Raw genomic sequence first — 24128 nt, forward strand, 5'->3', positions numbered from 1 at the left:
AGGGTGGACGAGGACGTGCTTTGGCTGTCGCTGTGCGCACTTCCGGTTCTGAAACTATACTGCTGCTCGAGCAAGAAGAGGAGGAGGACACCAAAATTTTCGACGAAGAAATGGCTGCAAAGAAGAGAGGAGAGTCTCTCACCTAGAAATGTTGCCAGTTTTAGAGTGTGGTGATTTCGACAATTACCTAAGAATGGATGGAGAAAGTTACCAGCACTTGCTCCCCCTTCGTGAGCCATTTACTACAAAGACAGGAGACACAGATGGGGAGAGCTGCGGCACCGCATGAGAAATCAGCACCAACATTAAGGTACTTAGCTACTGGCCCTACATACCGTCATCTGCAGCATTGTGTTGCTATTTCACAACTGGGTCTCTCGAAAATTATGCCAGATACTTGTGCCGCAATTTTCTATGCTTTGATAAATGAACACATGGAGGTAGGATGTAAATTTAAAAAAAGTTGACGTTATATGTAGCTGTGTTTTTCCTTCCTATGTTACAGTTCCCACGGTCTCAAGAGGGATGGATTTACAATGCAAAAGAGTTCCGAAATGTCTCGATCATATCGACGGCGAACACGTGCGCATTAATCCTCCCTGCTCCTGGAGAGTGGCAACTACAATGGCTACTGTAACATGGTGCTGCTTGCAACAGTGAACGCAAATTACGAGTTCACTATGGAGGCTTTGGAACCAATGACGGGATACCTGATGGTGGCGTTGTGCGAAACAGTATTTTGCAACAAACCGAAGAAAAGTTAAGAATACCGTATGAATCTTGTGTCATAGGTCACAAACTGCCGTATGTTTTTGCAGAAGAGATGCCTTCTACGTAAGGCACGATTTTATTGATCCCTATAGTCTCAAGGTACTAAATCCTGAGAAGGTGGTTTGCTATTATCCCCAATCCCGTTGTCGAAGAACTGTGGAGAACGTGTTTCCGACTCTCTCTTCCACATTCCAGTCCTTTAAAAAGTGATACAGAAAATATGCAGAATGCGGCGCCTGCCTGCTGTGTACTCTGTAACTACTTACGACGAAGATGCGGCCAGCTCTACGCACCACCAACCACGTTTTACGCACAAAACCCGGAGGACGGTCCTTTTGCTGAAGTAGAGGTACCATGTTCTGAATATTGCCACTAATGGATGCGGGGAGCAGACTGGGCAGTCGCTGGGTTTATCTAACTGTTTGCGAAGCTATAATTTCGTATTTAATACTTCTGTTACTCTCACTTGCGTATTACGACGATATGCAGTTTAACTTGTACACGACATTTCTGAACTCTTCAAAACGGGTCATTTTCATTACTTTTTGTCTTGCGTAAGTCTCAAGATATGTAATGTCAGCGGCTGCCCATGTTTGCAAAACAGTGACTGACCAACGGATAAGTCTTAGAGGGTTAAAAAAATGAAATTTGCTATAGATTTCTCTCGAACATATGTAGCAAATATGTGCGCAAATGTCCCTTCAGGAAAACTAATAACAGTAGTCTACGCCTAGTCTTGCCGTTATTGCACTGGAAATGACAAAATTCTACCGTCGTTGTAGGCTGGACGTGAAAATGTACACGGCTCTTTAATCGTGTCATTTGAACCTCAAGTAAAGAAGTTTGTAAGTGACAGCGTCACAGTCGCCCACTCTTTCGTGACAAAGGACGCTATTAACGCCGAAGCACGATTGCGGCAAATTTTTTGCACAAAAAGCCACACAGAACTCGAGGCGTTTCGGAGAGATCCCTTGTGCTTTGCTTTGTCAGCACGCCATGGACTTCTCACGCAAATTTTAACACAAGAACAGCCAAAACAAACCACTGCAGCGTTGCATAGTACAAAAAAAAAGTGTGTCTGATAGCTTCCCTTTCATCAGCTAATCTCAAAGCAGGAGACGTGACGTCACAGATGAAAAGAGAAGTATGCAATATTTGTTTTCACGAAGCAAAACATCACGACAAAACTTCGAGAATCCGCCTGCTGCTAATCCAGCCTTCGCCTCAGTCTAACCGAGGTGCAGGGGAGCGCAGCAAGTCTCTCACTCAGCACAGCCTTAGTTCCATAAAACTGTGAAAATACTAAAATGAAGAAGGTTGTATACAGAGAAGAATCGTGGAGATACTAGAAGGTATCAGATAGATTATATAATGGTAAGACAGAGACTTAGGAACCAGGTTTTAAACTGTAAGACATTTCCAGGAGCAGTTGTGGACTCTGACCGTAAGCTATTGGTTATGAACTATAGATTAAAACTGAAGAAACTGCAGAAAGGTGGGAATTTAAGGAGATGGGACCTGCATAAACCGACTAAACCAGATGTTGCAGACAGTTTCAGGGAGAGCATAAGGGAACAAAGACAGGAATGGGGGAAAGATATACAGTAGAAGAAGAATAGGTAGCTCTGAGGGATGAAGTAGTGAAGGCAGCAGAGGACCAAGCAGGTAAAAAGACTAGGGTTAGTGGAAAACCTTGAGCAACAGAACAAATATTGAATTGATGAAAGGAGACAATATAAAAATGCAGTAAATGAAGCAGGCAAAAAGGAATACAAATGTCTCAAAAATGAGACCGACAGGAAGTGTAAAATGGCTAAGCAGGGATGGCTAGTGGACAAATGTAAGGATCTAGAGGCTTATCTCACGAGGGGTAAGATAGACACTGCCTACAGGAAAATTAAAGAGACCTCTGGAGAAAAGAGAACCACTTGTATGAACATCAAGAGCTCAGATGGAAACCCAGTTCTAAGCAAAGAGGTGAAAGCAGGAAGGTGGAAGGAGTATATAGAGGGTCTGTACGTACTTGAGGACAATATTTTGGAAATAGAAGAGAATGTAGATGAAAATGAAATGGGAGATACAATACTGTGTGAAGCGTTTGACAGAGCACTGAAAGACCTAACTCGAAACAAGGCCCCGGGAATAGACAACATTCAGTTATGACGATTGACGGCCTTGGGAGAGCCAGTCCTGACAAAACTCTACCATTTGGTGAGCAAGATGTACGAGCCAGGCGAAATACCGTCAGACTTCAAGAAGAATATAATAATTCCAATTCCAAAGAAAGCAGCTGTTGACATGTGAAAATTACCAAACTATCAGTTTAATAAGTCACAGCTGCAAAATACTAACGCGAATTCTTTACAGACGAATGGAAAAACTGGTAGAAGCCAACCTCGGGGAAGATCAGTTTGGATTCCGTAGAAATGTTGGAACATGTGAGGCAATACTGACCATACGACTTATTTTAGAAGCTAGATTAAGAAAAGGCAAACCTACATTTCTAGCATTTGTAGACTTACAGAAAGACTTTGACAATGTTGGCTGGTATACTCTCTTTCAAATTCTAAATGTGGCAGGGGTAAAATACGGGGAGCGGAAGGCTGTTTACAATTTATACAGAAATCAGATGGCAGTTATAAGAGTCGAGGGACCTGAAAGGGAATCAATGGTTGGGAAGGGAGTGAGACAGGGTTGTAGCCTCTCCCCGATGTTATTCAATCTGTATATTGAGCAAGCAGTAAAGGAAACAAAAGGAAAATTCGGAGTAGGTATTAAAATCCATGGAGAATAAACAAAATCTTTGAGGTTCGCCGATGACGTAGTAAATCTGTCACAGACAGCAAAGGACTTGGAAGAGCAGTTTAATGGAATGGACAGTGTCTTGAAAGGAGGATAAAAGATGAACATCAACAAAAGCAAAACGAGGATAATGGAATGTAGTCGAATTAAGTTGGGTGATGCTGAGGGAATTAGATTAGGAAATGAGACACTTAAAGTAGTAAAGGAGATTTTCTATCTGGGGAGCAAAATAACTGATGATGGTCGAAGTAGAGAGGATATAAAATGTAGACTGGCAATGGCAAGGAGAGCGTTTCTGAAGAAGAGAAATTTATTAACTTCGAGTATAGTTTTAAGTGTCAGGAAGTCGTTTCTCAAAGTATTTGTATGGAGTGTAGCCATGTATGGAAGTGAAACATGGATGATAAGCAGTATGGCCAAGAAGAGAACAGAAGCTTTCTAAATGTGGTGCTACAGAAGAATGCTGAAGATTAGATGGGTAGATCACATAACTAATGAGGAGGTATTGAATAGGATTGGGGAGAAGAGGAGTTTGTGGCAGAACTTGACCAGAAGAAGGGATCGGTTGGTAGGACATGTTCTGAGGCATCAAGGGATCACCAATTTAGTATTGGAGAGCAGCGTGGAGGGTAAAAATCGTACAGGGAGACCAGGAGATGAATACACTAAGCAGATTCGGAAGGATGTAGGCTGCAGTAGGTACTGGGAGATGAAGAAGCTTACACAGGATAGAGTAGCATGGAGAGCTGCATCAAACCAGTCTCAGGACTGAAGACCACAACGACAACAAACTGAAATGAATGCAAGTGCTGTGTTTCATCACTACAACCATGTCGGCATGACGTCATGGGTTCTGATTCGCGAGTGGATTACAGGACACGTAATGCCGACACACGAAACAGCGCCCGACGACTGGCTGCTTTATAAATGAGTTAACGCGCGTGATATCTTACGTGATGCATGTATGAGAGGAGTTTAGGAACGGTTTGAAATTATTCTTAACGTGTGTTCGAGGTGGGCAAGTGCTCTTATTCTGAAACACAGCGTGAATACAGTGTGGCTAGTTGACACCCCTTTTTAAACAAAAGAAAGTCTCTCGCGCGACTAAATGTTCGACATGCCAATCTCCCAGTGCGCGCGCATGTTTATGTGGGTGTATGTATGTGTGTGGGGCGGGGTGACATTAGGGGAATTTATCTCAAGTGTTTGAAATGTTGTCTGAAGTTGGTTCCGGGTCGCTAACTGCCATCATTACGAAGTACTGGGTGAATGACGACCGCGTATTTCAGCACTGTGAGTTACGTCACCTCGAGACACGCCAAGTTTCCAGCTGTGATACATCCCATTTTCTTAGCAATCACGGAGACAACAAGAAGAACTGCACCACAAGATGATTATTTCTACACCAAGCCAGGTATTTCCATCGCAGCTCTTCAACAAATATCAGACTTCATAAAACCATACTCAACATTAAGTTCAATAAACTATGTTTGGCTTATAAAATTGTACCTAACTATATAACAATAACTGTAAACAACATGTCACCAGCAGCACAGCAGACAAAACATGAGGCAGAAATCATCTGGATAAAGCAAGAAATCCGGTCTTTGTATTCCAAAAAACTGACTCTGAATGTTGAATTATACAGATTGCATATAGAACTAGCTAATCACATAATGAACTAACGTACAGGGTTAGAGCATACACAGATACCATAATAGGCAGGAAACAGACAATCCAACAAAAGAAACTCACAAGAATGTTACATCACACAAACACCCACCAATACCACCACCAATACAACAAACACACCTTTCACAAAACAGTGATTAATCTAATGGACATAAAATTATCTGAACAAGAAAGCAACCTACTTGAAAAGAGTCCCAAACATAACATTAACACAGTGGTGTCACACAGGACAGTAGAAAATATAACAGCAACTGAAAACATAAAGCAACAAGAAAGGCTAAACACATCTGTATTCAATGCAAACCTAACAAGAGAACTAATTGCTGAAGAAATAAGAAACATAATCAAAGAGAACAAAACCACCATAAAAGAAAACACTAGGACTCCTGAAGAAAAAGCCTACAGAATAAATTAACACAAGAAAATGCCATCATCACAAAATCTGACAAAGGTAATTCAATAGTAGTCATACAAACAGGAATACATTCACAAAAGATTAGAATTCATCCAAAGCAACAACATCACAGAATTAACCAGTGACCCAACAAACTGATACCAAAGTGAGTTACAGAAAACCCTGAGAAACATAAAAACAAATTTTCACAGAAACACAGATTAAAAAATGATACATAAAAATCCCAAGGCCCCCACCCTAAAATCATTGCCTAAAGTTCACAAACCCAGAATACCCATATGTCTATTAATAAACTTCACCAAAGACCCAAAATACCACTTAGCCAAACACACACACACACACACACACACACACACACACACTCTGCTACAGACAATATACAAATACACTTACAACAGATGTCTTAGAAAAGTAAGAAATGAAAACATACCAAACACAGCAACATTGGTTTCATGTGATATAATTTCAATATACACACACATCCCAACAGAAGAAACCATCAACATAATAGAAAGAAACCTCAAACTCCAAGGAGACATACCCACAACAAAAATACAAGAAATATTAGCCATACTCAGGCTCATCACAGAACAAAACTACTTCACATTCAACGACAGATTTTACTCTCAACAAGATGGACTACCCGTTGGATCCCCAATCAGTGGTCTCCTAGCTGACATTTTCCTCAGTCAGACAGAAAAACAAATCTTTGACAAAATAGTAATACCAAAACAGTACAGTATAATATATTGGTACAGATACATAGATGACATAATTTGCTTAATAGATGAACCACTGTCTCGCATAAAAGAACTTCATGATAAACTCCATCCACCCACAAATACAATTCACCATAGAAACACAAACAGATGAAAAACTTCATTTCTTAGATCTCACTATACACAAGAGAAACAACAAACATGAATTCACAATCTACAGAAAACCCACACCCACCAGCACCATTATTCATAACCAATCCAATCACCCCATAACTCACAAAGAAGCCAGCTTCAGATATTTACTTCACAGGCTGAACAAAATACCCACGAACAAGCATGACTACACACAAGAACTGAACACGATACGGCAAATTGCACAGGAGAATGGATATGACGCAAAGAGAGTAGACAAAATAAACGAGAAAATACAAAAACAAACAGCACATAACCATCAAACACACACACACACACACACACACACACACACACACACACACACACACACACACACACACACAAAGACATCTCATCACACAACAAATCAGCAGACAGTAAGCAACAAATGGCACATAATGACTTACAACAACAAGGTCACACACAGGGTGGGTAATATACTAAAGAAACAAGGACTCAACATAGCATACAAAACCAACTACACAATACAGAGCAGACTCTGAAGAAATACCACCAACATGGCCAATTTAGTTGCAACTGCTGTCAATCTGTATGTGTGGGCCAAACATGCAGGACCTTCAGAACTAGATATAATGAACACCTCAGAGCACTGAAAAGCAATAGCACACACTCAACATTTGCAGACCACCTGGTAGCACACAACCACTACCCATCAACTGACCTTCACATCCTAAAAACTAGCAGCAGCCTATACCAAAAATTAGCTACAGAAGAAAACTACCACATCCAAAATTCAAGAGCCCAAGGAAGTAAAGTACTCAATGAACACACATCACTGTGCAACAAAACCCTCTTCACTACTATAGAAGAAGTATACAAGTAACACACACACACACACACACACACACACACACAAAATCCTCTCTCTCTCTCTCTCTCTCTCTCTCTCTCTGCCCCAGTACTCATCACTCACACACACACACACACACACACACACACACACACACACACACACACCCCACTACCGCCAAATGCAATTGAAGCTCGCGCGCCTCACCCAGCAGAACACGCCACGAAACAAATGAACGCCACACAGCCACAACAACACGTAATGGCAGCGAAAACTCCGCCCATGTTTTGACAAACTGCATTGCCACGCGAACAAAGGCACAGAAGTAAGCCTATTTACTTCGCCAACAATACAGGGAAACGTACCACAACTTCAAAACTGTAAGTTACGGAAAGAAAACGTGATACAGTCTTGTTCGTAAATGCATAACAAACAAAAAATCGTAACACACACACAAATGTAATACTTACTAATGTAAATCCACCCGATGATGGAGGTTTAAACCTTTGAAACGCGTCGTGGAAATAAATAAAACGGTGACTGGTAACAGTGAACTTGTTCTTTCATCTAATGTCAGTAACAGTCACGGTAAAGCCTAACCTAAAAATGTTCGCATTTAAAATAAATTACGTTTTGCTGTTTGCAGATGACAAGTTGTATATTGTGTAGCAGAACAGCTACCAAAATAAGTGGACAATAATATCATGTAACGCATGTTACTCATGATTACACCCACTTTTCGCCAATTAAGTTATAAATGCAACTTTTACATAATGTTGTAAACGACACAAATGTTAATATGTCAAGAACAAATTTACAGTTAAAAACAGACATAGAACCCACTGACGATAGCACAAAAGTGCTGAAACATGTATGTGTGAAACAAAGAAAAAATGTGTCTTGCATAAGGCGGAACTTCTCATCCCATTTTCTTAGCAAGCACGGAGACAACAAGAAGAGCTGCACCACAAGATGATTATGTGATACTTTTCTTACTGCGTGTCAGATTATACCTCTTAATCAGTACATTACAACATTTTAGATGTTTAAAGCCGGCCGAAGTAACGGAAATACGGAAGCTATAATTAACGAGTTCCCGTTATCGGCTTTCGTAACTAGGGCGCCATTATTCTCCAGTTTACGATTAAAACTTTTGACGGTTCTACAACGTAATGCTTTGATTGAGCGACAGACAATTCATTTCCTAAGATTTCACAGAATTCTTAGCCTAACCGAGTTTGAACATTCTTTGGCGTTTTGGATCACTGCAAACCTAATTTAAGGCCTGCTATGAAATTGTCTATCATGTGTGGTTCTTTAATCGCAGGTGCGATAATGAATTTCAGCCCTTTGGACAGTAACTGGGTCTTAGCTGTTGGAAAGATTATATACGTTTTACTAATAACACGTTCACAGAACGTGGGTTTAAAACTTTATTATTCGAACATCCTTGTTGGTTACCTCTGATAACACCCTTACACAAATTTGACGCTTTTTCGCATGACTTGCAGCGTGTTTCTTCTTTCTGTTTACCAATGAAATCATTGGCCAGTGCCCAAAAATCATCTATTCGATAGTTTTAAGACTTCGAATAGTGCATCAATATTTCAAGATACAACAAGTAAGCTTTCTCGTTTAACCCATCTTTCTTTGTATAGAATTCCGCAATTCTGTTATTGAGGATCTGAGCTATGAATTTCTTTTTGAAAGTAGGCGATTTGTAATATAATTTTCCTACATAATTGCGAGCACTAGCATGGCCATTTCATTTATTAATAAGTGTAAACAGAATAACGTGACCCCGAAGCTTGTCAGCGGATATTCCATGCCGCAAAACACAATCTTTCTTTCCGTTTAACGGACAGCACGGCTCTTATCGGAGACCCATCTGAGAAGAAATTCGCATGTTCTAGGTCAAAATGCGAGCAGATTTTTGTTTTGTAGAACATCTTCACATCTCCCCCCCCCCTGGGCGCCTCCCCCCCCCCCCACAGAGACAAAACGCGACGTTGTTAAGGCGGTAATGAACGGAAGAATTTCGGAACACTGACTACTAACAGGGAAGATAGGTGGTGAGCCCCACACAGCGTATCCCAGACCGACTCGTGTTCACGGTCGGTGCAGCAGTGTCCGCAGTCCGTGGTTAGCGTCCCAGGTTCGATTCCCGACAGAGTCGCTAATTTCCTTCTCTCGGGGTCTGGGTGTTTGCGCCGCCCCCGTAACTTCGGGTCATCTCCACCGCCGAGCAGATGGGCCAAGTCGAGTGAAACGGGACGGCTTTCTCCTACCGGCCGAGCAACCCCGGATGCAAATCTCCCGGCCAACACAGCCACGTCAGTCCGTTTCCATGGCTCCGCAGCTCAGTCGGTAGAAACTAAACTCTTGTAGGACCACTCTAGTGTGTGTGTGTGTGTGTGTGTGTGTGTGTCCGCGCCAGTCCACAGACAACTTTTACTATTTCTAAACAGGAACGAAAAATTTATACAATTACTGTTGTCAAATTATGCCAACATTTACACTTCTGTATGATTTATACAAGCTGAAGGAAACGTTCTTCTGCCTGAAAACTTCCTGTGGCGTACACATTTTACGCCCCAGTGTTTTCCGTATCAGCGTGAAACATCTTTCAAACGATATGAACCACACAAAATGCACCGCCATGAATGTACCTGTATACCCTCATGTGCATAACCGTAATACGTTATAGTGCTTTTTTCCAACACACTTCTCATGTATGAATCAAATCTAAACATAAGCACCACAAAATTAATGTCTTGATTGGGGCGTGCAGTAAAACTAAGTAGCCACCTACAGATCCAAACCTGAGACGACTTTGCGGAATGTGGTGGTGGGTACTTTGTTCACCGAAGCCGTTCTTCGTTGCGCCGTGACGTCAGTCTCGCTGCTGCCCCCCCCCCCCCCCCTCCTGCGACTGTGCTTCACACTGCAGCCGGTTTCCACCAGCCTCGCCGCGTGACGTCACCCGCTGACCCTGGACTGGCAACTCGGGAGTTGTCTGCACTGCGCGGACGCCCGCTTCCCGCCCACAAAGCGCTGTTCCGCAGCGCCAGCGCGTCTCCTCGAAGCTTCCAGGCTTGCAGCGAAATCACGACGACGAGAAAAATCGAGAAACTGCGGCCAATAAAGACGCCTTACGGAGGATCACCCTACCCACGCGCCATTCGTGGGCGGAAGAGGAACCTAAATTTTTCCCGTCTGTTCCCTTGTGCTGCGCCGAGTACGATGGCCAGAACTTATTTTATGGCGGCTGTTTTTTGCAGTAACCCTTATATATTTGCGCTGGTCACTTTCAACAGTTCCCAGTAAGTGGCTGTTGTCTGCGCTCTGATTCGTTGATGCAGAAGAGACTGACCGGTCGCCGTACTCGGTTTTATACTACCGGAGCACTGGTGCCACATTTAGTGGCTTTGTATTGAACCAAGAGCAAGGAAAAAAATCCCTCGAAATCTCGTAGCTACAGGTACGAATTCTTACAATATAACCGCGCAGAATATCGCTGTATGACGTCATCCCCGCAAGCTGCACTTACTTTAGGTTCAAATACCAAGTTTAATTTCTGACGCTTCAAACGAAGCACAGTAAGAAACTAACTACAGTAAGGTCCGCACTGTGGATCACCACACAAAAACTGTCAAGAGTTGACGCCATCGTTGTTTTCTTTAGTCCTGTCTCAAATATTTCGGTCGAGAAAAGTCACGCTAATAAATCTTTGCGTGAGTTTATAAAAAACTGCACCGTTCATCATGTAATGAATATGTTTTTGAAGCATCTACATGAAAGAGGCTACAAAGATGGTACCAATTCTCTTTTAGCCAATTTAGAGACTAACCGTCCATAGATATAATTTTCATGTTTTATGTCCATCTAGGTGGTAACGATTATTCGCATATTTTTATGTAAATAATTAAAAAGAAGAAATTTGTACACGCGGTAAGTATAAAGAAATACGCAATACTAATTTCTGTAGGAGAAAAAGAAAGAGAAACAGCTGTTTGAAACTCATAGATAAGGGGACTGAAATCCCTGACTTGCCCGTCATCTTGTTTCCTTGGAGTTGGCAAAATTTACACGACAGAAGAAAGAAGGCTTGAAGGTCGGGGGCATATTTAGATAAACAGTAAGGAGAACGATATTTGCTATCAGCAGATTTGCCCAAGTATTACGCATTTTAATCGTCAATAAACGAGAGACGGAATTATTCGTGAGTGGTAACGAAAATTCATTGTATCAGCTGTGCAACTCGGAGACAAGCAAAGGTCCTGCAGTGCTTTATAGAGGGCGTTACTTCACCTACTGTGGCATTTCGTAACTTGTAATCGCAGTTTTACGTACGGAAAGGAACGACGCTTCAATGATACTATAAATGAACTAAGGGTAGGTAGTGCGTGAATTACAAGTTAATGAACAGCAATACTGACAGCTCACCATACACTAGGTATTTACGCGTTAGAAAGCACTTGTGTATAAATTTCTCAGCATTATTTTGAAAGAAGAATAAAGCCATTGATGCAGTGGTTTTTCGTAGTTAGCTCTCCACATAACGAACTTCTACATACAATTTTAGAATTCAAACACTTACACTCGACGTATTAACGATACCTGCGTCTTTGTATACGTCAGTTACACGCGGAACTGCATCGGTTACATGTACGTACATAATTAACTTGTGTCCCACAGAGGAGTAATATGGGTTCAGTAGAAGTAGGCATATGCTCATCATTTACGTACATTATCTTTCATTGCTTACGGAAAGATTCGCGACACTAAGGTACAGAGTGTATGTACTGGGATTAGTCAGCACGTGAAGTGTAACCAAGCGCGTTCAGAAAGTACCAGATTCTGTGAATTAAATATTAGGCGCAGCAGTGATCAATTGTAAGGGCACAGAAGTACTTTGATGGTTAACATTTGGCACGTGTTCTTGGAGGCACATTACGTGTACAGATATTACGTACGTTATTGAAATAATCCGTAAATGCAATGTTGTCAACCAGACTAAGAATTTAAAGACTTCTCGGCCTTGTGTAAAATGAGCAAGGGGATAGAGATCATGAATTGGGCTGCTCAGCACCGTACTGGTGCAGAAACCAAAGACGACAGGTAAAAGGCGAGACAGAGGGCTACCATCAACGATTCACTAGCTTCCAGAATTCGAATTTTTTTCGAATTTTTTTTAAGTATTAAGTGCCATTACGAATTCAGCGCCTTGCCAAAATGCCGACAAGGCAAGACTTTTCATGTGTTGGAACATGCGAGGTATTTGACCAAATGTGACAGCTGCAAAAAACCGTGTAAGGGGGTGGGGGCTCAACGAGATTTTTGTACGCAGTCCACACAAGTCAACAGCACGCAGAAGCCACGAACCCTGAACACCGCAGCAAAGTGTGTGGAAGACAGTGCGTCGGCGTTTACACTCCAAACCGTACCGTCTGGATCCCTTACAACAATTAAAAGCGGACTGTTACGGCCGGCGCCTTCAGATTTGCGCCACATTGCAGGGATCAATTGAGGATGGACATTTCGCCCCCACGCTGATATTCAGCGACAAAGCAACTAACACTTTTCTGAAAAAGTTTATCTCCGCAATGTGAGCGACTGGAGTACTGAAAAACCTCACGTAATTTCGGCGCATGAAGGAGATTCGCCGAGGGTTAATGTATCCTGTGCCGTGTGACAGGCGAAGCTGAATGGGCCGTTTCAATACTGTGAGACAACTGTGGCGGGTACATCTTAGCTCGATATGTTGCAGTTGTGGTTGTTTCGACTACTCATTCCTTCAGGGAGCATAGATGTTCGTTGCTACCTAAAGGACGAAATTTCGCATCGCTGGATTGGCCGTAGGCGGTTAACGCAAGTACTGATCAGCTTGCAAAAGCACTTAACAATGGATGTTTGAAAATCTGAAACTGGTCACGGGTTTGTGTAGTTAAACTGTGTGTGTCGTAATTGCGGTTGTCTCCTATATTTAAGTTATAATCTTTATACTTCTACTACAGCTCTGTTTCTCTTAATGTTTATTTTCGAAAATCTAGCGATTAAAATAGGGTTTCATTGCGCTGTGGCTGTCTCAAATGAACTTGAAATATTAGCAGAAGGCCACTCGATCACTTATTACACAAAGTAGAGGTCATAACGAATGTTACCGAGAACTCGCGTCACAGCTATGTATGCACGATGATCTTCAGAGCAATTTTCTTTCTTTTTAGACCACTCGGCCAATGGGCTTGCGAAAATTTGAAAGGGCGCGAAACACAGGAACGCAACAGTGAGACGCAGTACAAAAATCAGAAAAAAACGGTGGACGGGAGAGAGCGCGGTCTGCGCCCGTCCGGAGAGTGGGGGCTGCCGCTGCCTGCCGTGCTCACGTGTCGGCTGGCCGGCCGCCCGCACAGGTGTGGACCTGACCTGCCCCCACACCAGGGGCAAGCGGTGCCCTGCACTGAACCTGCCGATTCCAACTGTGCGTCACCAAAACGGACATACACACTCTTCCAAAGCTAACATGCGTGAAATACGTGCCACACAAAAATTGTTACTGTAACATTCCATTTCTTTGGCTCCGCTGACTGACAACCATACTGTAACCTGACAACCTGTACCAGAACTCTGGCCGAGCAACGGATCACTTTTCCACCACAACACTTTACAGAAAATAATATAGCAGCCACGCGTTCTGTTGTATCCGTGAGTGTGTGTGACGTCACGCAGCGCACCATTACGCCACGGGTCAATGTCGACGGCCGGTATCAGCAGCTGCGAGCTGCTCCAGTTTAGGCAGCCGCCTGTACTGGAAATACGGGCACTTGCAGAGCCTTGATGCTTTGAGAAAAGTGAAACACACGACGGAAGTCTGAGAAAACTGCAGATTTTTTTAACTGATTAACTACTAAATGGTTTATGACCACATCGGCCACCAAGGCGACAGCGAAATTTTCACGAACCTTTTTTATTTCTTCATCTGAGACACTGAAGTACCGGGTCCTCATACGTAAAATGCAGCTACTGACCCAAGTCCACTGTGGTCTGTGAGTATGGTAAGGCAGCGAAACACTGTAGACATGCTAATGCGTTAACGCGAAACCAGTTGGCGCCGGAGGAAATCAATTCCAATGTTGGTCAGCAGGTGCGAATCTGTCACTGCGCAACACCTCGCAGAAGCCTCCGGTGCTCATACTGAACAAGTTCTGCAAGTGGCGGTTAACAATATCGACATTCTGCCTTTCTCACTTGTTTGTCCCTTCCTGTCCACATTCCGTTCCCAATACATTAGATATGGGAACATTTCTTTCCGGTGTAAATCGGTTCCGCAAGGGCGCATTAGCATACCAAGTTTCGCCGCCATACAGCAGTTACAGCCCACGATGGACCTCTGTGAGTGGCTCAACTTCAGACTACAAGCACACAGTGGTACAGTGAATGACGGACATTTGCCACGCCGGACATTTGCAACACTTCACTAGCTTGACTAGCGATCCCTCAGGTTAGGGACGCCCTTCCTCGTACTACTTCTGTCCGCTTTCAAACCGGCGTCTTCCCATCTTACTCGATGCAACCAGTACGTAAGGGGGAAATACAGAGCTGCTTCTCCGAAATCTAAACATTTATAACATTTTGGAAACGAAAGCAATACCGACGACTAAGTCAGTATGTGATTAGTTGTGCCAAGTATAAATACAGATCCCTCTATCTGTACGGGCCGGCCGGTGTGGCCGTGCGGTTAAAGGCGCTCCAGTCTGGAACCGCGTGACCGCTACGGTCGCAGGTTCGAATCCTGCCTCGGGCATGGATGTGTGTGATGTCCTTAGGTTAGTTAGGTTTAATTAGTTATAAGTTCTAGGGGACTGATGACCACAGATGTTAAGTCCCATAGTGCTCAGAGCCATTTGAGCCTTTTTTTTTTGTCTCTACGGTAGCCTCCTTTCACGCTTACTTATTGAGATAGAAACAGTCCATCGCCAAGGGAACAACAAGATGTAAAAGAGTGCGAATGTACGCTAATCATTTCATTTTGGTCACTGCAATGTGCCTACTTTAATTACTACAACTGCATGCCCAAAAGACAATAAGGAAAGAAGAAATGGGTATGTGAACGTTTGAAAAGAACGACATACTCCATATTAATTTACTCTCTAAAATCCGGTATCTCTTGCGGCGAAACATTAGTTAATAAAGTGTAGCGGGACAATGTTGAAAACATGACTGAAAATACGCTACTAAATAGAGATAAGAACTATGATTGACATGTCATCTAAAGTCTACGTACATTTTTTAAAATGTTAGAGATAAGGAACTGTGGTAATAGAGAATGCTATGCTTGTAACGTACGTTGTTCTTCATTGTTTAGCTCTGGTATTTACAGAGTCACAGAGAAAACATCCTAGGTTTTGGAGGGAAAAACCGTAATTGTAATGATCTACACTAGAACAGAAACAAGAGGCACAACGTAAGGAAAAATAATGTAATGCCTGTTCCAACTGACAAGTGACATTGAAGCAGATAGTGCCTGTCACTTAGGGTGGGCAGCGGTTATATTCGACAACCTGAATAAATTAATAACTGGCTCCTTTTACCGACCCCCGGTCTCATATGAAACAGTTGCTGGACAGTTCAAAGAGAACTTGAGCGTCATCACAAATAGGTACGCTACTCATACAATTATAGTTGGCAGCGACTTCAATCTACCTTCCATATGTTGTCAAAAGTTCATTTTCAGACCCTATACAAAACAACTTCTGTAATTGTTCTAAATAGTCTCTTTAAATTATTTTGAACAATTAGTTCACGAGACCATTCATATTGGGCATGGTTACGAAAACACAATTTACCTCTTAGCCACAAATAATCCCGAGCATCACGACGGATACAGAGATTAGTGGACACAGTCGTAGCGAGGATCAATCCCGTAAAAAAGAAATTCACCAAAACTAAACGCGAAATATATCTATTTATAAAAGCTGCTAAAAATTCGGTAGACTTCTTTCTAAGAGACACTCCCCACTCCTTCCAAACTATGTAAGTGAGGACCATATGAGGCTTAAAGTTCAAAGAAATGTTATCAACAGCACTCGAGAGATTCGTACCAAATAAATTAGTAAGAGACTGAACTGATACCCCATGGTACACAAAACACGACAGAAAGCTGCCGCCGGAGCACCGAAAAAGGCAAGTATAATTTAGACGAACGCAAAATCTCCGAGATTGGCGAAGTTTTACTGAGGCTCGAGATTTGGTGCGAATTTCAATGCCAGATGCATTTAATAAGTTTCCACAAGGAAAGTATCTCTAGAAATGTGGCGCAAATCCAAAGAGATTCTGGTCCTGTGTTAAGTAAATCACCGGAAAGGTTCAGTAAGTGGCTTTACTACGCGGCGGGTGATGAGGAGGGGGAGGGGGAGACAAGGGACCCAACCCTTCGGAGCAGCTAAAATCGTGGCAAATGTCCGTACACCGGTACAGCACGGTTCCTCCTGCACGCAGGTTACCCTCAGCCACGTGTCAGGGCGACACCTCGCCACCGTCTCCGCGTGAGTCACGTTTACTGCCGGCCGAAGTATCATGTGAGACACCACAGTGTGAAATTTTATGCAGCTATTACATTTTACTGGTGGACAGAACACCTAATGAACTGAAAGCACCCGGAAACACTGTGCACATTCCCAAGTCACGAGTGACCTCACTCCCTTATTACTGGATATCTATGTGTGACCTAAAGAGCCGATTCCACACACTCGCGATTAAGTGGAGGCCTTCTTAGGGAACTGTTTTGGCTGCCGCTACTGTTCATCCGTTAACGCCACAGTTTTCTACAATTCGGCAAATCTACGACACGTTTTGAACAGGTGTTGCATATTTTGTGATAGGCGAGTATAAATACGAAAGCCACCACACATAGTTCCACGTCACGAAAGTGAAGGGCATTTACAGCAGTGATTCCGGGTTGCTTTTTATACATAAAATTCGTGCAACTTTTATCAAATCATCGTGTCCCTCACGTGTGACGACAGTCACTTTTCCGTGACGCCACGCGTTCTTTGCTGCCATTGGATAAGGGGAGGACACTGAACAGTCGTCGTGTTGATCTACCTGTTTCCGAAGATAAAATTGTCAATTTTATGGTTTTGGTATTCAAATTTGCGTTTTACGACGATGTGCATTTTTGAACTCTTCGAGACGGGTCGTCTTCAGTACTTTGTCACGCCGAAGTGTCTGTAAATGCGACGTCAGTGGCCACCCACGATTCCGAAACTGTGACTTACCATCAATAACGGGTAAGGCTTCTGTAACAGTATCTGGCTAAACGAAATAATGCTTACTGTAGGTTTCTGTCAAACATAATTAGCAAATGCCCCCACAAATGTTATAATTTTGACGTGATTCAGCCCTCTGACGGAAACTAACAACAAATCTACCTCGATTCTCGCAATTGTTGCACTGGAAATGGCACAAATTAAATCTAGATTCTGCCAGTCAAATAAAGAAGCTGGTAAGTGACGGCGTCAGAATCACCGACATTCATTCCTCCCTCACATAATATACGACTGAAGCGCAGGCCGCACAGAACACGGCGCGTCTCACAGATGGCTGACGCGTTGCTTTGTCGACACACCGGGCTCTCTCATCAGGCAAATAGTAACACGAGAACAGCCAAACAAAGCGATGCAGCGTTGTAGAGTGCTAAAAAAAATTTCATCAGCAAATCACAAACGAGGAGACGTGACAGAGTGATGAAAAATACGAAACGTTTATTTCGTGAAGCACAAACATTACGATAAATTCTCAAGAATTCGCCAACTACTACGCAGATGGTCGCCTGTTTGTAATGAGGGTGTTGGGGAAAGCTGCAGATCGCTCGTTCACCACAACATTAATTCCAGAACATTGTGAAAATAGGCAAATGAACGCGAGTGCTGCGTCTCATCGCCACAAGCGTGTCGGCGTGACGCCACGAGTTGTGATTCGCGAATGGATTTCAGGATCCGCAACGCCCGCGCACGAAACAGCTTCCTACGTCTGGTTACTTTGCAGACGAGTTTACGTGTGTAACATCTGACGTTAAGCATGTAAGCGAGATAAAGTTTACAAACGGTTTGAAATTGTTCTTCACGGGTGTTCGAAAGCAAGTGCTCCTTCTGAGATACTGGGTAAACACAGTCTGCTTAATTTGCGCTGCTTTTTAAAGAAAAGCCCGTTTATCGCGCGTCTAAATTTTTGACACGTCATGTCTACTGATGTGTGGGCCGTACGACGATGTAATTTTTGCAGATACCCTTAGTCACGTTACCTCGCGACACGCAATGTTTCCAACTGCGGTACTTCTCTTACTGTGTGACAACCGCAATTTAAGATTATACCTCTGAATGAGTACACCTTGACAACATGTTAGATGTCTGAATTCGGCCACATTACGCGAAACATTAAAAAATAAATTTCTGCCACGCCTGCAAGCCGCTACACGCCTTGTCGCACTAAAACTCGCTTACTGCAAAGTTCTGCGTTTGATGGTTTTCGTAAACTTGCGTCCTACGAACATAATCAAGAACGCGAGGTTTTCATTTTGAATGCCTGTTGTACGTGAATTGCGTGGAAATCTACACTGGCACATCGAAACACTAGCCGACTAAATGTGGCGTTATTTTCCATTCGTTCCACGTTATTCTCGCTCAAGTTTTCATAGACTGGAGCAAGGCCATAAGTAACGACCAATAAATCACTGAACACTCAAAACGGTAATTTAACACACTGTTAGCCACCCCCTTTGTCGTAATTTTTCAAAGTAAGACAAAGTATTAGACAAGAGCAGTGAGTTACGCGACAAAAACCACACAAAAGCGTGCAGAACATCCACCGCCCCCATAAATTCCTGCCTTACCTTTCTGAGGTATTCCCGTGCAGACACAAGATACACAAGCTCTGACTGGGTAGGCAGGACAACGTCGCACACTGCTTTCCTCCAGGCTGCTGCGTCACAACTGGACCGCACAGACAGCCGGCTGCCCCCCCCCCTCCCCCCAGCGCTGACGTCACGGGGCGGCGTTGCCAGCTCGCGCGGCAGGCGAGGGAACGGCTGCAGTAGGACGTCTACGTCTGTGTCGGCACTGCCGGACCGCCTGCGTCCCACCCACGCCACAGTCAGTTACCTCGAACCGCGCTATACAGCTGGCAGCACACACCCCCTTCGCCTGGCGCCCCAAAAACCGGATTTCGTCAACCGATTTCGCAGTACCGCTTTTGGTGAACGCGAAGTTGGAACAAAGACGCTGCATTTTGGTCACGGGATGAGGAGAGGTGTGAACACAACATCTTCCGTCATCGTGCTGAGTGCCAGTGACTTACGCGCGAGCTTCGCGATTCGTGTCGATCATTTGCTACTCCTTAAATGACGGACGAATGTGACAAGTTTTCGTTAAAGAAGGTTACAGGGATATCAACGCTGAGATCATCGGTGCCTGGGCTCACGTACTACTTACTCTAACTTAAAATAAGTTACACTGAGGACGACACACATTTACCCTCAACGTGTGGACCAACTGAAATCATTCTGTGATTTTGTTGATACTGGATACGGGAAAGTTCTAGGTAGTATTAAAACTAGATGGTTGTCATTGTTGCCAGGAGTTACAAAAGTTATTGATGTGTATGAACCTTTGAAATCTTGTTTTCTATCTCAGAATACGTGTCCCACGTTGCTGAAACGAATTTTCGAGAACCCACAGTCATTTCTTTGGCTTCATTTCACACAATGCCCACTGAAAATGTTTTTTAAATTCAACCCAAAAGATGGAAATTACCACGGTTTCAGCTTGCTTCAAGAAATAATACCATTTTAATTAACTTGGAAAAGAAGGTACTTTCACTCAGTCAAATACGAGCCTTTTACCAATTCTAAGACACTTTTGTGACTTGTTTGGAAAAGCAGAGTTCTCCAACCTCTGAAATCATTGGATAACACTAAAAAAATACTGTTTCTTGGGCTGAACTTCTAAATTTTCTGATAATTCTTAAGGCAGTAGACTCATGTGCAACATTTCAGACGAGAAGGATGCGAGAACAACATTGTATCCCAGAAACTTGAGGAATTGGAAAAAGCTAATTTGGAAACAGTTAAGAGACTGTGTGATATATTCCACACACTTAAAAGTACAGGTACTTCATGTAAAAATATAGACACGCTTGTGAGTTTTTCTCCTGCTGTACCAGATATAAATATTGTTGTGGAAAGAATATTTTCAATTGTGAGTTCCCTTTGGAGGATGGAATGTGTAGTGCCAAAACCACTTCATTCCCCACAGGTGTTAGTGTGTCTCATATTAGAGGCCAAAACCGAACATAAAATTCTTTGTCAAGTACAGAGTAGAGGTGCTCTTACTCGGTAACTGTACTGTCTAATTATTGGATTTATAGTGAATTCTTGCAACGGGCCTTTGTCCTCAGAAGTTGACTGCCGAAAGTAGTTGCTCTCTGTCCCAGTGTACTTAAAAGCAGAATAAGCAAGCATTCTTCAAAACTATATAATGTATGGATGGTCAGTGTCTGCATCAAGTAAATCCTACCCCATATTTGGCAGATTGGGTTCCACATTCGGAGGCTGCATTCGAGAGACACGTACCCTATGTCGAAGTTTAAGCACCATTTAATATTTTCGTGTGTTTTAATTCATACATAAATGTCGAGTGGCTCTTTACATACCTCATAGAGCCACTCTGCTTCCTAGTCAAGCTCCCTCAAATCATTCAGTTCTTATCTTCCCTTAATAGCGATCAATAAAATTGTAATATGTTGTCTTGCGTATCCAGTACGAGGATATTTCATTCCTTAGCTCATACAACAGCCTGACAGGTGGTGGTTTTCTCGGCTATTTTTCCAGTACTTGAACGAATTTCAGCCACAATCTAAGTTTGTGTGTCTGGTGCGTGCTCAATGAAACGAAAATAACCTCTGTTTGCTTGCTGGCTGTTGGTATTTGAAGTCAGGAACAGGTTTCATTCGGAACACCGACGTGGCCATTAAATCTGAATTTTGCGGAGAACAGGTAGCCTTCATAATGGCGAGATCCTTTTGCACAGGATTTCGGTCATCCCAGGGATCTTATGTTGATGCTGTGACATTGTTAGGGTGTACTAACATGTAAATTTTATTTTCTACAGATCTCACACAATTTCTTCATTGTGGTTGATCAGCGTTGTTGCTTGCTTTATGAAACAGTGTCGTCTTTGATGTCTGTTTTGAATTTTGTGTGAAGTGTGTTTATGGTACTTTGGGAGCTTTTCAATGTAATCCTTTTGATTGGGGAGTTTTTTAAATGTAATTAATGCTCGTGTGACGATTTTGCGCTGGGAATTGCGTGTGAAGCTCATTTTCATTCTACTAGGTTTCTTGTGATGAATACTCTTGTTTAGCCAGTGTGGTGAACTCACTAAAAATTTAGCATGTCATTTAAGTGACTGTTTCAGGTAGTGTTTTTTCTGTATAAAATTTTCATTTGCGTTATTAGAAAATAGTTACGTGTAGTCGCTGCAAAAGCAGTACGAGGAGAAAAGAAAAAAGGTGGTGAGGAGTCAGCAGACGAAATGCCCAGGAAAGAGACTTCGACGGTACAGAGACGTGTGGGAGATGGATTCTCCCCACTTTTAGCCACGAAAATGTGCAAAATGAAACGGTAGGTTCCTCCGATGCGAGACAAATGAGTGAGGCAGACTTCAGTGGTGCAGCGGAGATGTTTAGATTTAGGACGTGCACAGCCTGCTCCACTCACAGCTAGCAGTGTTTGGGGTCGAGTGCACAATTTACTAAGTGTGAGTGCGGGCGAGGCTGAAGCAACGAGAAGTGAACAGAGGGCAGCAGAGCATGTAGCTCTGAGCAGAACATGATTGGCCAATTTGGCCACGCTGATAAGAAGAATGAGCACACAGCGAAGAGTTAGAGGCAGACTGCAGACTTGCTGGCGTCTAAGGAGGAGCTGAACTGAGATTTAGTTGCCGAATATGGCACCTTAACGACTACAGTAGAATCACTGAGCTCAGAAATTGATGATGATATGGAAGAACTTAGCAATCAAAATCAAGGACGACACTGAGCAATTTGAAGAAGCTAAGGTCATCGGTCTCTAGACTTACACTACTTAAACTAATGTAAACTAAATTATGCTAAGAACAACACACACACACATGCCCGTGGGGGGACTCGAACCTCCGGCGGGTGGCGCCGCGCAATCCGTGACACGGCGCCTCAAACCTCGCGGCACTTGAAGAGACAGGAAACAGGTTAAGTGGGATAGAAGGAGGACAGGAAGGAGTGAGCGGGAAAGGCTGGTTGCCAGGAGGCTAGAGCAGGAGCATGGGGGATGTGACTGATTGTGATCATAGGGAATTCTTTAACCTACTAAAACGAATGCCCATGTTCACTGGCAACATACAGGGTGGCGCACGAAATGTGTTACCATTTTGTTTTTGAATATGAACTTTACTGTCAATACGATCTGACAGGAACATATACTACAATGAAGAGCCGCCCATGGAGATTTGTTCTAACTCAGCGCATACTGAATATGTCCGCCATTTCGTATCCGACCTTCCTTCAAACGAATACTGAAGTTAGTGATTACCCTACGGCACATGTCGTCCATAATTTCACTGCAAGCTTGATGAATAAGTCTTCTGAGCTCCATTAAATTTTGTGGACGTTTCGGGGAAATTTTTTCCTTTAGGAACCCCCAAACAAAAGAGTCACATGGATTGAGGTCTGGACTATTGGAGTTTTTACACGAGCATTTCGACATGCGGATCATTTCACTCAGGTTTCCAGCTCGCTTCAATCACGGACAAAATTGGCTCCCCAATGGCGGACATATTGACCATGTGCTCAGAACAAATCTCCATGGACGGTTCCTCATTGTAGTATATGTTCCTTTCAGACTGTATTGACACAGTTTATATTCAAAAACAAAAATGGTAAAACATTTCGTGCGCCACCCTGTATGTAAGCCAAGTACGGACATTATCGAGACACTTGGGAGCGAAAAAAAAGCAGGAAATTTGGAACTGGAAAGTACAGGTGAGGAAACGTTCGATGTTGCAGAGATACAGTACATGCACAGAAGCCTTAGGAAATCATAAATACCTACAGGCAGTCCACTTAAACTGGAATCTTTAACATTTTATAGGAATCCACAGTATTTGCGAGCTGAAATGAGAAACATTAGGTAATTTTGAAAGAGAAAAATGGGAGCTCAACTTGGAATCGACCGAAGTACAACTAGGAACAACTGTGGATGAATAGGCTGACTCGAGAAAGTGCGGAAGAAATTGAGAGCAGAATTCCTGCGTCTGTGATGAAACGAAAATTAAGATGCACTGCGATGAAAAAAGAAAAGAAAATGAGAACGAGAATTGCCCAAAACTACGGAAGACGCTCTGATAATACGATGCTAAACAGCATCTTCTACATTTGCATCTGCATCTGCATCTACATCTATATGCTCTGCAGAAGACCGTGGCAGATAGTACGTCCCACAGTACCAGTTGTCAGGGTTTCTTCCTGTTCCATTCACGTATGGAGCGCGGGAAGAATGAATGCCTTTGTAAGCTTAGTACTTATTGTAATCTTATCCTCACGATCCCTATCAGAGCGGTACGTAGAGGGTTGTAAGTATATTCCTAGCATCACCATCTAAAGGCGGTTCTTGAAACTTTGTTAATACACTTTCTCGGGATAGTTTGGGCCTGTC

General features: G+C 43.0%; 1 protein-coding gene across 1 annotated transcript in view; it reads right to left on the reverse strand.

Moving 5' to 3' along the window:
• Positions 1-19387, reverse strand: part of LOC126108205 (uncharacterized) — a 96192-nt gene extending 76805 nt beyond the window's left edge. Inside the window, exon 1 of the mRNA XM_049913441.1 lies at positions 19275-19387. The gene's annotated coding sequence lies outside the window, so the exon portion shown is untranslated. The remainder of the gene's footprint in view (positions 1-19274) is intronic.
• Positions 19388-24128: the final 4741 nt, after the last annotated feature.

Source organism: Schistocerca cancellata, chromosome 11 (genome assembly GCF_023864275.1).
Source record: "Schistocerca cancellata isolate TAMUIC-IGC-003103 chromosome 11, iqSchCanc2.1, whole genome shotgun sequence".
In the NCBI taxonomy this organism is placed as follows: domain Eukaryota; kingdom Metazoa; phylum Arthropoda; class Insecta; order Orthoptera; family Acrididae; genus Schistocerca; species Schistocerca cancellata.